This window comes from Orcinus orca, chromosome 9 (genome assembly GCF_937001465.1).
Source record: "Orcinus orca chromosome 9, mOrcOrc1.1, whole genome shotgun sequence".
In the NCBI taxonomy this organism is placed as follows: domain Eukaryota; kingdom Metazoa; phylum Chordata; class Mammalia; order Artiodactyla; family Delphinidae; genus Orcinus; species Orcinus orca.
Genome location: NC_064567.1, coordinates 59,676,180 through 59,691,664, shown reverse-complemented (window position 1 = coordinate 59,691,664; position 15,485 = coordinate 59,676,180). Strand labels below are relative to the sequence as shown.

Below are 15,485 nucleotides of genomic sequence, written 5' to 3'. Positions count from 1 at the left end.
AGCCATTAATAATATTAATAGTTGATAAAGTATTATTAGTTCTTAAAATCCAGAGTGGTTTGATCACACTTATAAGAATGATGTCTGTGTCAAAACTGGGTAAGTGGGCTCAAGATGCTTTGTTAACATGTGCATATTCTCAGATACTACAGAACAGATTCATTTAGCACAATTAAGTTTCTGCACAGTGATTACTGTTTCTACATCTACTTTTGTGAAGGGGGAGATTTAATTTGATTGGTAAAGGATTCTTATAAGACTTAGAATGGGGCTAATATATACAGTTTTAATTTGGAATATTTTCAAACTTGAATGTGTTACTTATTTAGAAGTAGAATCATTGGTACTGTGGAGTAATTTAAAATCTAAAAGTTATGTAACATGATGTAGTATTGACACCAAAATAGGAGTTGGGCACCTGAAATATAATTTAAGGTATGCCTCGAAATGATTTTGAACATAAATAAGTTTTCTCCTACTAAGACAAACATGAATCTGCCTTGCCTACCAGGCAGGACCACTGTATGATCAGATGGAATAAAAAATAAGAAAGAACTTTGGAAATTATAAAAAAAAACTTATTGTTTTAATCATATAATGAAGCACAGGCAGCCATACTAATGTAGCATTTGAAGAAATATTCTGATGTATATTTTCTCAGTATTCTGGTAAGTGGTTTACAAGGACATTGTTAGACCCCATACCACCTTGACAATGTCAGATTAGTACCCAGAGGTATGGCCACTTCATATACCTTGAATTTAAATTGGTGAGGTACCATTCTGACACCTCATAGGAATTGGGCAGAGGTTTTAATGGGTTACCTCTAGTTTTTCAGTGTTTTGTCCTTAATAAGTTTTCAAAATTTAGTTTAGGTGGCTTTCTCTGTTAAGGATTGAATACCTGAAAATTGATAGTTGGCATCAGGATGATGAAGCACATCATTGGTAGGAAGTTAGACTAGCCAGGCAGCTGAAGAAAATTATTTTTATGGGATTTTGCAGTTAGTAGATATTCTTCAACTTTTGATCTTCACAGTGAACCTGTGAAGCAGGCAGGAAGAGCCTGTGTATTGTAGACATCTCATGAAATAGAAAACTGGGTCTCACAGAAAATAAGTTAAGAAATGAAAGGGTCCAAGGTTGCATAGCCAACAGTTGTCAGATGTGGATTAGAACCCAGGTTTTTTCCTTTGTAATTTTCCATAATCACTTAATTCCATTTGAATCATTTTGAATTCAAATTGTAGATGTAATAATGGTCAGTAATTTTCATCAGGCCTTAGATTAAAATTGTTGCCGTTGGATGCCATGTCCCTTCATACTGTTCCCACTAAATATTTAATTTAGATAACTATGATAATGAGCCAACTCCCTTTTGAAAGATTGTATAGTGTATTAATAATGCTTTTTTTGTGGCATGTCAAGATCTGCCCTGTATTTTTTAAAGATATCCATATCTTTTTTCTCCCAAACTTAACCTTAAGTTGAAAGAAGGAACATCTGCCACCCTTTGGCAGTGAGCTAATAATTTGCACTACTCTCAATCCACCCACATATATGACATTGAAGAGTTGGACTAGAGTTTTCTAGCTACTTTAATGGCTCCTGTTTTACTCCACTTTTAAATCTTCGTATGGGTCCAGACTGCCCTAGGTCCACTTCTTGCTCTATCCATATAGTTTCTTAGTAATCTCGCCTGGTCTCAGTTGCTTAAAACAAACAAACTCTGATTTGATTCTCTATTCTCAGTCTTGGCCTCTCCCTGAAACCCCAAACTCATAATCAGCTAACAACTCCATCACCTCTCCAGTGTCTAATGAGTATCTTAAAGACCACTTGGTGAAAACAGAAACCTTGATAACCTTTCTCAAACCTGATCTTTTCTCTAGTCTGTTGCATCGCAGTGGGTGCCCCCTTTTCCCTAATGCTAAAACCAGCACTGTTAGAACTGTTCTTGAATCCTCTCTTCTCCCAGTATTCAATCCCTTGACAAGCCCTGTCAACTCCATCCCCAAAGAATATCCCATGTATTTGATATCGTTGCCTGCCTACTCAACGTCTATTTCCTCCTTCCTCTTTTCTAACAAATACTCATATTTCCCCCTCAGGTATCCATCCTTCATTCACATAGGCCATGTGACTCAAGGCAAGCCAACCCCATTCCCAGTTCATCTCCTATACAAATGAATGAATGAGGGATGGACAGGCTTAATAAGTGTGGGCCAATGAAACAATGGGTTAGAGTCAAATGGCAGAGGGGAATTCTGGCTCTTGAAATAGCACATAAAGTGAGGCTCTCCCTCTGGATATGAATAAGGGAGCACCTAGTCTCAATTGCTAGTGGCAGTCGTCTAACAACCATTCCAGTTTGAGGTCAAAATGATTAGAAAATCTGGAAGAACATGGTTCTTTGATGTCATTGAACCTACTCTAGCACTAGGCTTCCTGAAAATAAGCTTTTGAATTTCGTTATTTAAGACATCTTAGGTTGGGTATTTGGTTTCTTAGCATATCCAGAATCTGTCTACTTCCACTTACTAGTGTCTTAGTCTAAACCACCACCATCATTGACCAGGATTTTCTGCAATGTTCACCTAACTGGTCTCTGCTGCTATTTTCTCTGCCTTATAGTCTTTTGGGAAAAACAGAGGAATCTTGTTAAAATTTAGATCCTGTCACCCCTTAAATGCCATCAAGGGCTTCTTAAAGCAGCATAAAATCTGAAGAATAAGTAAAAAATCACCTAAGCAGAAAATGATTAAACTGCACGTAGTTGCTTGAACATGCCAGGGGCCTTTGTACCAGTTGTTGCCTGCAATGCTTGCCTTCTTCATCCTCACAAGTCAGGCCTTCCCTATTCACTCAGTCTAAGGTATCCACCTAGTTGATCCGTAAGAGGTTACCAGGAAAAAAATGCTCTTCAATAATACTTGATTTTTCCATTAATGTTGCAATGCTAATGATAAGAAAAGTATGTTTTCAGAAAGTAATGGTGAATGATGACCAGAATATTGACTTGGTTTTACTCTGTCTGAAGTTGTCTTGGGAGGTTGATGGACTGCCAAAAAAGTTAATGCAGGATAAATTTCATTTTATGGTAGATATGGTTTGAATCCACTTGTCAGGTTGAATCACTATATTGTTATTCCTTTTGTTCCACAGATGTCATGGAATTAAATGAAGTTTATACTTCTGCCCTTTTTGTTACCCTTTGGCTACCGTTTATTATTCAGCAACTATTAGAACAATATCAGTAATGGCAATAAGGTAGGATGACATTTTAGAGTAAGGTGACTATTAGATAGTCTTACAGTTTTTTCCCAATGAAGATAATATTTAGAGTTATAGGAAGGACCATTACTAACATTGTAGTCGTACACAGAAAATTTAAAACTATCTAGATTGTTATCTTCATCTGAGCCAGCATACCTTTATTTACAGTGTAATATTGTATATTTTTCCTCTTGGTATCATTTTTGTTCTTTGGTTAGTTTGTTTTGTTTATTATTGGTCTCCTGCTTTAGGTTGTGAATTCTTTAAAGGTAGAACCCCTTTTGTATTCATCTTCATACCTCCTTGTCTTAGTTTGGGTTCTCTTGGAGGCAGACCTAGAGATAAGGATTTGAATGTTTATTACAGAGTTCACAGGGGAATTGGGAGAGTGAGGCAAGAAATGGAGGGAAGCTAATAAAGAGTGTATATCAAGTAAGTTACAACCTTAATTCTACCTGGGAATTCTGGGAGGCCATTTATAACATACCTCAGTTACTTGAACCATGGGACTAGTGGGCCAGGGTATTTACCAACTCCAGTCAGTCATTGGTTGAGGGTGAGTCTGAGAGTGGAAAATTGTTAATTCTCCAGTAACTTATGGTTTGACCCATGTGCATGGAGAGTTCATTTCTCGCTGCCAGGGAAAGACTTCAGGCAGAATCATAGCTGCTGACAGTTGGAAGTGAGGCTGTCCTCCTTGGAAATGGTAAGTGATGAATGAATAAGGGCAGGACACTGACAACATCTGCGCATCCCTAGGCTATACTTGATGTGTCATATTTACTATAAAGTAAATCTTGAAACCATTGATTAGGAGACAGAAGAAGCATTGGCAGAATCAGCATAGACCAGGAAGTAGAGATATCTTTTAATAATGAGAGATGACTTTTGCCTTCCTTCTTGGTTATCAGATACAAATCCATATAAGTCATGTCATCTAATTGGTTGTACCAATTCAAAACTTGTATCCTGCTATAAGAGGTCATTAGGATCACCAATGACGATGAAATATACTTTTAATTGTTACCTGCAGGGAAAATGTCCTGCAGAAAAATTTTCATAACTTTTTGCTTTGACCAAAATAATGGCATCATTGAAGTTCAGTAACTATTCAATAAATTGATCACATGAATCTTGTTTATATTTTCAAGATTAATCTCAAGGTAAAATAATATGCTTTTATCTACATTAGTGTTAATAAGTAAATAAAGATGACCTTAATAAAGATGTTTGAATTTTGCAAACCTCATACTCAAAGACTCATGGTTGGCATTTTATGTGTAGAAACCTGTGGTCCAAGTTTATAGGAAGTATCTTAATGATGTTGATTATGATATTTCTAAGTAGAGGAATGGACAAAACACTGATTTTATGAGAAGAGAAATTGCTTTTCTTTGTTAAGGCTAAGAAGGTCACTATCATTAACCACAAAGTTGACAATTTATGTTTGTATCATTTAATATTTGTCAGTAGTTTCCCCTTTGGTGATTAAAAAAAGGGCAGATGCTAAATTACGTTGGCTTGGGAGACATATGTATCTTTCCTCTGAAGCAGGACTGTAGGAAAAAATTATACAGGAGAAAGATGTCTTGCTGAAATTTATCAAAATTATAAGCAAAATTTTAAATGCTATTGATTTATATATTGGAGAGTTTTCATATTTTACAATTTAGCTTGTTAAATAAGTAGTAAAATGTTTTGGAAGCTGAATTTTCACTCTGACACAATAGTCTTCATCTGTATATTACTAGTTGTCAGTGGTGTAGGGGATTAATTGCTGTTTGATTTTATTTTTCAAATTAAAATTACTTGTTGATAGACTAACAAATTGTCTAAGTCTTTTTAAAGCCACTGGAAGAGAGCGTGTATACTTTTCCTTTTCCGTGGGAAATTTTTTTTCTTAATCTTTCCTGTCTGAAATTGGTTATCTTGTTTTTAGAACTATCATAAGGTACAGAAAAATATAGGGATATTCAGTCAGGAATTAGATGAGTGATGTCAAATGGTGTTCCCAGGAGCCTGTGCGAGAAGGTGTGAGGATGGTGATCCACACATCCGTCTTTGTTTCAGTTGTAGTTTTTTGACCTTTATTTGTTTTAGACATTGGGATTCAGTGTAAGATTTTACTTGAAAAATTGATTCCACTGCCTTTCTTTTAACGTTTGATAACAGAGATCTAGATTTTCTACAATATTGGCAATTTCTCCTAAATACTACCAAGTAAGTTAGGTTTTACTTTCTGTCCAGATTCAGGGTAGAGCCACTTCATACTGTGAAAATTATAAGTATTTTTTTCTAAGTTTGCTGAGTTTCTGTCATCTATATATTTGTGACCATGATGTTAGGCTTATGGAATTGGACAGATTCTTAAAGCGCATGTACCTCTATCACTTCATTTTACAGATGAAGATATAAACCCAAAGCGGTTGTGACATGTCCCCAAGGTCACATTGGGCAGAAGCAAGAAAAGATTATATTCCATTATTCTTTCTACTGCATTAAACTTTCTCTTTTAGAAGTTCCATTTCATCAAATCTTGAATAAGAAGTATTTGTTAAAAGTGGGAAATATTAATGACATACAGGAAAGGATGAGAACAAATAACATTGCAGAAGTTAATCCATTCAAAATACATTTATTGAGGAGCTACCATGCCTCAGGTATTGTTACTTACTGAAACGAGGCTGTTAACTTACATGAAAAATCTACATGTGTTCTATGCAGTATGTGGTGTTAATGTAAGTTAAGCAGATGACTCCTGGCCTTGAGGGTTAAAATAATTTCCATTTTTAATACCATATTGGACATTGGTTTCATCTTGGCCACCTAGGATACCTTGCCCTTTGTGTTAATAACACCCAGATTTCCTTATGGGTAATTAACACCACCACCTCCCTACTCCAACCATCCCCCACCCCCGACTCCACCTTTGGAGGGCCAAAAATCAAGTTCATCCATCCAGCCCTAACCAAAGGGGTGGAAAGCATATGGCCAGTTCTAGGCCAATTAAACTGTTTTTCCTGGGACCTTCTATCTCCGAGAGATACAAATGGGGAAACTGGGGAAACTGTCAGAATTCATTCAGTCTTGACCACTGAATAGTTCCCATTTCGGAGATCCTCTCCTTGCCAGAGCATCTTAGATTCCTTCTCAAGGCTAGCATTTCAGCCTCATCTTTGATTCTCATAACTCTCGTGTTCTTTCACTAAATTCCCTTAAGCTTACGTTAATTAAAGTTGGTTTCTCTCACTTACACTGATACCTTTCTGCAATTCTTTATTGGACATGAAACACAAACTGCTAGAGAAGAACAGGAACTATGAAGTTAGGTTCTTTGTCTCAAAGTCCAAAACCTGAGTCATTGTACCAAGAAATGACAACCCTAATATTCCGCCCCCCCATACACACACCCACTCCACCCCCCACAATAAACCTTTTAGCTCTTTGTTATATTAACAAGCTTGGTATCAGGAGACCTGTTGCACAATAAAGATAATTCCCTTCTCTAACTTATCTTCTCCCATTTAAAGGCTGATTCCTAAGGAGTGGTACTGGGCCTCTTAGGGCTGTGAAGCACTGTCATCCTTTTCCCAGTCTTCATTTTCATCTGTTAAAGTACCATCACACCAGCCCTCTGCTGAGTGCTGTTGACCTTGTTCGCTGATTGCTTTTAGTGATTCCCTTCAATGATTGATAAGATGACTGGACAGTAATGAAAACAGAGCTGATTCACTTTGTTTTAGCAGGATTAAAGCCTGAAAACAAATTTAATTTTCTTTTATGGGGACGGGAAATAGGAACAAAAGATTTTCATCAATGTCTTAAAGTAACATGAAAGGAAGACAGGAGGACTTAATATGGTAAAAGGAAACTTTGTAAAGGAAAGGAAGCATAACTGTTAGATTCCTAACGGAAGGAGTGGTGGTTCTCTAATTTCCTTTTTAACAGTAAATGCCATTCACATGCTAGGCATGTATATATACTAGTTCACAGACCCTCCAGATAAATTTGTGATCTAAACTGGGAGAAAAAGACATGTGGGAGACATAAAACAGTCATGGAAAAATTGAAGAGATTATAATGGAGCTTTGGTCAGCATAATTTGAGATCTTTCCCTTTCCATGATCTCTCTCTATAAAATCGGGAAAATCTAGCTTGTAGAAAATTAAGATATGTAAAAAGTTCTTGAGTTCTTTGAGTTGTTTTTCTGCCAGTGGTGATAATATAAAGGGTTAACTATTAAAAACTATATTGTAGCACAGAATGTTAGATATTTGTACATATTTTTAGTTAAAATTCTAATCCTTTTAATACTTGTATGCAAGTTACAGGTACCTGTGAGTATGGTAGGCTCTATCATAGAAGGATGGACTACTGCAAGAACACTCCTTCTCATTTCAAATTTTCCTTGCAGAATAAATAGGTGGTTCAATCTGTAGGTAGAGAAAAAAGCAGCAGAATAGCCCAATGCGGTATCATTGCATTACTGTAATCACAGTTTACTTGTATGACTTAATCTCTAGGCCTCTGTTTTATAACTGAAAAAGGTAGGTGTATCAGTCAGGGGAAGGGCCACTGCCTGTCTATACAGTGCCTCTGTGGAAATTGGAAAATGCCTCTCTTTCCTCCAGTAGAATGTAGCCCCTTGGCAAGTGGAGCACAGGCTGGATTTCAGCTCTCCTGGTTTCTTTTGCTGGGTTCTCTTATACAAAGTACTACCTACATAGCTATACATAGTAGCCCTGGTTTGACTTTTTGGTTGTGTGCAGCAGAGACTAACCCCAAATATTTTAAGCCAAAGGAGAATTTACTGACAGGATATTAGGGGCTGCAGAAATCTGAGAAAGTGACAAGAGCTAGGGCATCTCTGGTACCAGGAGTTAACCAAGATTTTCAACTCAGGAGCTTCCTGGTCCTTGGGTCCTGAGGGCTGCAATGGATTTGACATCTGCCTCTACCCTCTTCCTTTGTTTCACTCACTCAGGATTTACCATCCCAGGAGTGGTGTTTGATTGCCTGGCCCCTGAGTATTGCAGGGAGCTCGTGAAGGAGCAGGCTTCCCATTTCTGAAGTGGGAAATGGCAGTGAGAGGTGGCACTTAGTGACCTCCCACTGAGACTACACACCATTTGAATTATCCCCAAGGGGAGGCTGGTGTGCTATTAGGAAGGTGGGTATATGTGGAGAGAGTTGGGTGATAAATGTATGGTATAGGGCTTAGGTAATAATATCTGCTATTTTTACCTGGATAAGGTATTATTTAGTCCAAGCTCTGGTACAAAACTGCTGTAAAGACAGTGACATAAAAAGTGTAATAACTAAAGGCACTTACGTAACTAATTTTCCTGACCCAGTGTTGTAGTGCATGTCCTTTTCTCTGTGTATGGAAGTGATGGCAGAAATGGATAACCCAGGAAAGAAGAATCTCAGGTGAAAATGTGTAGTGAAATACTCAGAAAGTAATGTTGTGAATTCATGATTCCTCTTGGTTCTTTGTAGTCTGCCCCATAGGGCAGAAGACAGTTTTCTTTGAGAAAGAAGGAAGGTCCCAAATTTCTATTATCTCCTTTCTTACAGATAGAAATGCATTTATTTTTTACCTTTTCTTTTCTTTCTCTTTCTTTTTCTTTTTTTCCTTCCTTTCTCCATCCCTTCCTCCCTCCCTCCTTTCTTCTTTCTTTCTTTCTCCCTTCATGTTCTTTCTTTTTTTTTTTTTTTTGCAGTACGCGGGCCTCTCACTGTTGTGGCCTCTCCCGTTGCGGAGCACAGGCTCCGGACGCGCAGGCTCAGCGGCCATGGCTCACAGGCCCAGCCGCTCCGCGGCATGTGGGATCTTCCCAGACCGGGGCACGAACCCGTGTCCCCTGCATCAGCAGGTGGACTCTCAATCACTGCGCCACCAGGGAAGCCCCATGTTCTTTCTTTTTTTCCTACTCTTTCTACCCTTTCTTCCCTTTCTTTCCACCCTTTCTTCCCTTTCTTTCTGCCATACTCAGAGATAGCAAAGAAGTGCTTGTTATAATCAACAACGTGATCTGCTGGGGGTGGGGTGAGGTGCTGTGTCCCTAGGCTCTTATAAGATCCAGAGCCTTCCACATGACCCTTCCTGGCTCCTCCCTCCTGGTGCTTTTGGACAGGGTTACTAGAATGGGAGAGAGTATAACAACGATTCTGGTTTTCGGTTCTTGCCCCTGACGCTCTGCTGATTTTCCTCTTAGCTGTGAATTTTTTCATGCCCTTGAGTTTCTTCTGTGTACAAAACTTTTTTGTAGTCAAGTCTCTGTACAAATTTCTGGCCCAGCATGTAGTCCAGTGGAATTTGTCTTTCTTCCAATGCCATTGTCCATATTATGAAACAACAAACTTCCTGCTACTTTATATATACTTCTTTTGATGGATAGATGTTAATTTATTTTTAAAAATAAAAAATAAATAAAAATTTAAAAAATACAAACACTGTTCTAAGACCTAATGATGTTCTAAGCGCTAGTTTATTTTTCTGTTTTATTGGAAAGTACAACCTAGATGTTCTTATAGATTTCTTGTGTATCTTATAGTCTAGTGGTGGAGACAAGGAAAAAACAAGTGGACAAATGTGTAATTATTAATTACAAATTACGAGGGAAATAATATTAACGAAAAACAGCTCAATATTAAGAATAGTAAGGGTGGTACCTACTTAAGAAAGGATGACTATTAGGCTTCTCTGAGGAACAGATAAGTCATGATCTGAAGATTGACAAGGAACCTATTAGACACGTGGATGGGGAGGTGGGAGACGTAAGGTTGATGTGGGGGCGGGATGTAAGTGGTGTGTATTATTCAGGATGGGCCAGGCTTAAGCTAGGGTAGCAAATCATCGTAGCTTAACACTTAAAAGTTTATTTCTTGCTTACGTGGAGTATGTTCTGTGAGACAGCTATACACTTGGTGAGTCAGGTCCATCACGTGGACTTTGATCTTGACACACGGGTGACACGACTTCACCAAAAGCGGGGAGGTTATGCGGTGCTTTTCTCCACTGTTAAAAGACCATTGACCCGATCTGAGTTCACAGCCCTACATAAGTGCAAAGAGCTGGTATGCTCAGGAAGGAGTAGAGAGCTGTGCATTGTTGAGCACGAGTCACATCCACCTCAGAGTCTGTGGGAGTGAGTCAGGAGCTAGAACATTACAGGCAGAGAGAGCAACCTGGAGGAAAGTTTTGAGGTAAGATTATGGTTAGTATACTGCAGTACTATTGAGTCATAAGAGATCATGCCACCTCCTGTAGTTATGTAGAAGATGCAGAGTTGAAGAGTGACACCATTGTTTCAGTTACCAGAGTTCAGTGCAACATCATGTCTTTAATAATATGGCTTCTAAATTTTAGAGTCCTAGATGAGAAAGAGATAACTACTAATAATTACTAATCTTATGCTGTGTGTGACAAATGTAGCATATGCATTTTCTCATTTAATTCTAAGTACTGTTATTCCATTCTACAGATGAGGAAACAGACGCAAAGAGGCTAAGTAATTTACTTAAGGTCATAGAGCTAGTAAGTGATGGAGCTGGTGTTCAAACCCAGGCAGTCTGACTCAGGGCCTATTTAACTACTAACTCTAATGCAGACTGAAAATGTTTTCTTGGTCTTGGCCAGAAAGGGCCTTGGTGACCAGGTGTTTGACCCTGTAGAAGAGAAAGTGTTATTGCGTCTCTCAGACACAGGACGGAGGACAGGAGAAAGGAATGAGTGTAAGGTGCTAATGAAGTTGTATTACCTTTTGGAGTTAGTGTTTATCCTAAGAAATGAATTTTGGATAGTGAGAAGCCATTACATTTTTAGCTTAACTAGATACTGTCCTTCTACTGTTGTTGTTGTTGTTCTTTCATACTGAGTGTTTTCGGAAACTTCATCCTGTTGTAGTTGGAGAGCCAAAGGTACCCTGTACTGCTCTAGTGCCCAAGTCATAGAGGCACCACCCAGGGGGTGGTAGTACCCATCATCAAAGCATAGAAATGAGGGGGACAAAAATTCAATGGGAGGAAGCTGGAAGTTCTTGAACAACTGCCTTTTCCCACCTAGAGTGTCTCCCCTCAAGGCTAAAACCTAGGTGGGTCTGAGGTTCTCTTAATAATGGAGGTTTTCCCCTCCAAACCTTTGAGTAATTGCCTGACAAATTCCATAACTTGGCACCCAATTGTGACCTTGAGGCAGAGAGGGTACCATTCTTGGTTTCCTGCCCACCATTTTTCTTTCCTTATAGCAAGTGACTCTGGGATAGAAGTGCAAAGTACTGCCTAGAAGCCCTGGGAAGAAACGCCAGTGTGCAGGATATTCAGTAAATAATTTTCAGGGAATTATACTTGAGAAGCCATTGGGTTTCTATTTGTCTTACCTGGAGTCACAGCAAGCTTTCACTCAATGAGGGCACTGACCTGAGAACTGGTGTGAGCTGTGTAACCAACCAGGAGACAAACGGAGTATTTTGGTTTTCTAAACATAAATCCATTTTTATAGAAGATAGCTCTAGGACCAAATTCTCCCTCCTGATATGGGCATCATATAGTAACAATAAGTTTCCGAGTTACAGTGCACACTGAATTTAAAGCTTTTAACATTATTCTCCAGATAGTTAATTTTTTCCATTTAGGAAGGCATGAATTACAATTTTCAGGTTAATTCTGCTCTGTATCCCCATAGCATGTTTTGCCAGCATATTCTATGATATTTCCTGCCTCTTGGCTTTACTCATGCAGTTTCCCAAGCTGGGATGCCCTTCCTCCTTTCTTCAGTTGGATAAATCCTCATTACCATTTTAGGATTCATTTTAGGGCACTATCCCCTCTTGGAAGCCTTCTTTGGACCCCCACGTTGGGCTCAGTGCCCCTCCTCCAGCTTCCCATTGCACTCAATACCTTTATCTTATTTTTTAGCTTCATATAATTGAAATTATCTGCTTTGAGGGTTTTTTCCCCTCCCTTCATTAGAATCTCAAGTCCTCATGGGTGGGGTCTGTCTGTATTCAGCCTTTTCACCTTTAAATCTAGTAAAGTCCTTAATAATGTCAGTTGAGCCAAACTAAATGGGCAAAAGCTGGTCATAAGATGTAGTGAGAGTTCCATAATTCATTCATTTCAGCTTTGGAAGTGAGAACTGATTCTATATAGCCACCATTGAAACAAGGGAACCAAAATTAAGCTCCAGCCATCCCAGAGAAGGTAAATAGAAGACACTGAAGCTAGACTTGAATCGTATTGCTGACTTCTAATTCTAACTTGTTTTGAAGCAAGTTGTTTATTCCATGTGTCTTAATTTGCACAACTGCAAAATGACTATATTATATTCACTGAAATCTGTGAGGCCTGCTATTCTTATTGAACCATTGGATGTCAACCATTATGAATGCAGCTCATTATGCCAAAAACATAGCACGTGCAGTTTAATCAATGCAGAAGTGAAGACCAAGAGTCTTGGAACAGTTGTACTGATTTGACATTTTCCTGGAATCGACAAGGAGATATACTTCCATGTGGCAAGCTACTGGATCCCCCCCAACCTCCTCCTTTTTCAAGTTATAAACACTTTCCTCATTGACATTTATTAGAAAGTAACACAAAGCAGATTGCTGGGTTTGCATTCTGTGGACGTTTCATATTGGGCATTTTGTAAGCTCTCTGTGTGCCAGGCATGATGGCATTCTTGGAGGTTAAGCTTTTAAATCCTGTTCTACCACTTAATAATTTCATTGACTTAACCTTTATATAGATGAAGTGTATAATTTCCTCAAAGAATACTTTGGTGCCCCATGCTTGCCGAAAGAATACTTCAGGTTGGAAATTCGGTCTGTGATCTGTCAGGTGATGAAACAAAAGGTTTAACTTAAACACAAACGCTAGGTCACAAAGGGACCTAGGTCACAAAAGATCCAGATGATTTTGTATTTGGTTACAACATCCTCCATCTCCCTGGCATCTCTATCCTTTCGTCTCTTTTCTGCCATCTGTCAATATACTTGAATGAGGAACTTAATCACATATGCTATCAACAGGTTGGTTTGGGTTTTTTTCCACCTTCTTTTTGATGAGGTGGTAATAAAAGAGTATATCATAAAACAGTATCCAGTTTTATATTGTTTTCAATTTTTTTTCCAGAGCTAAATAGTTTAAGACTAAGGCTGGACCCATTAGTAATTCCAGTATTTGAGTCAAAGAAATCAAATGTTATATTTGATCTAACTTAAAGAGGAAAATAAAATATAATTTTCTTCCATTTTTTTGTTCTTTCTGTTCTATCCATTCTTTCCATTCTATGGTGAATTGTATATTTGATTATTAATTCGTTCTTATTTATTATTAATAAAATTGTAGGTTTTGTTATTAATTATAATAATACAATTAATTATAGTAAATTACCACATTTGGAAATTGAACATTTGAAATTAACCAGTATAAGAAATTAACAACAGTATATAAAGTGGCTTTATTTATGAACCTTGGAGTCAGAATCACCTGATTTATTCTGGGCTCAGTTAAGTACTAGCTGTGTGGCCTCAGGTGCATTGCTTAATCTTTCTAAGCCTCATCTGTAAAGGGGATATAGGCCTATGTAACTTGTGGGATTATTGTATGATTAATGAGATAATTGTATACAACATTTAGCAGAGAGCTTGACACTGTAAGTGCTCAATAAATGATAATAGTTTTCATTTTTAATATTTATTCTATTTAACTTTGACCACTAAAGAGATTAATGAAATGCAGTTTTTAAAAAACCTACTACTCCATTTTTAAATGTGATTCTCAGATGGTTTTATAAAAACTATTTTTATTATACATAGAGAGATATAGCTCCATGAATACAATTATTATTATCTGCAGAAAGTCATCCACTGCTTAGCTTATGTGTCTTGGGTAAAGGCTGCATATTGCTCTTCTATCATGCTTTCTACCAAGTCCATTGTACTAATGTCAACAACTTGGAACAGGATTCAGCAAACTGCAGCCTGCAGACCAAATCCAGTCCCCTGTCTGTTTTTGTGTGGTCTGAGAGCTAAGAATGGTTTGTACATTTTTAAATGGTAGGGGAAAAAATTTTTTAAAGAATAATGTTTTATGACTTAGGAAAATTATATGAAATTCAAATTTCAGTGACTATAAATAAAGTTTTATTGGAACACAGCCACTCACATTTATTTACATATTGTCTACGACAGCTTTCCATCAGCAGACTTGAGTGCTTGTTATAGAGACTGCATGACCTGCAAGGCCTAAAATATTTATTATCTGGCCCTTCACAGAAAAAAGTATGTTGACCTCTGACTTCAAATGATAAAAATATATTTATGGATAAGTCTTTCAGAATCCAGTCTTCTCAATTTAAAGATTGTATTTTCGTTTGCTAAGGCTGCCATAACAAAGTACCACAAACTGGGTGGCTCAAACAATAGAAATTTATTGTCTCATAGATCTGGAGACTAGAAGTCTCAAATCAAGATGTGGGTAGGCCATGCTCTCTCTGAAACCTGTAGGGGAATATTTCCTTGCCTCTTTCTAGCTTCTAATGGTTTGCTCACAGTTTGGTGTTCCTTGGTTTGCAACTACATAAATCCAGTCTCTGCCTTTGTTGTTGCATGACGTTCTCCCTGTGTGTCTGTCTTCAGTGACTGTCTTCTAATAAGGACACCAGTCATATCGGATCATACCCTACTCCAGTATGACTTCTGGAGTCATACTTCTTAACTAATCTCATTTGCAAGGGCCCTATTTCCAAATAAGTTCACATTCTGAGGTACTGCGGGTTAGGATTTCAAAACATCTTTTTATTGGTTGATTGGGGAGACACAATTCAACCCATAACTGTCAGGAAACTAGATTCCAAAAATATAAAGGGATTCCCTCAAAGTCACAAGGAGAGTTAGTGGCAGAACAAAGAAGAGACTTTGAAGTCATACAGACTTGAAGCAGAACCTGGAAAGCTGAAATTCTAATTAATGAATAATCTTTCCACTACACTATATGGGTTCAAAGTGAATTAATCTCCCATACCTAATGTATATGCAATATAGAACTTTTTTGAGTCCTTTTTAAGACATATACATGTCTTATATATATATAAGCATTAATAATGAAACATACTATTTAAATTTCTGGACTATTATTGGCTCAAATTCCCAGTACTATAATTAATTTGTGTTTATTAACACTAAGAGAGAATGAATGTGATGA

The 15,485-nt window shown here is 37.7% G+C and overlaps 1 protein-coding gene across 1 annotated transcript in view; it reads left to right on the top strand.

The window, feature by feature from the left end:
- SEM1 (SEM1 26S proteasome subunit) overlaps positions 1 to 15,485 on the top strand; it is a 40,556-nt gene that overhangs the window by 23,595 nt on the left and 1,476 nt on the right. The gene's annotated exons all lie outside the window — the stretch shown is intronic.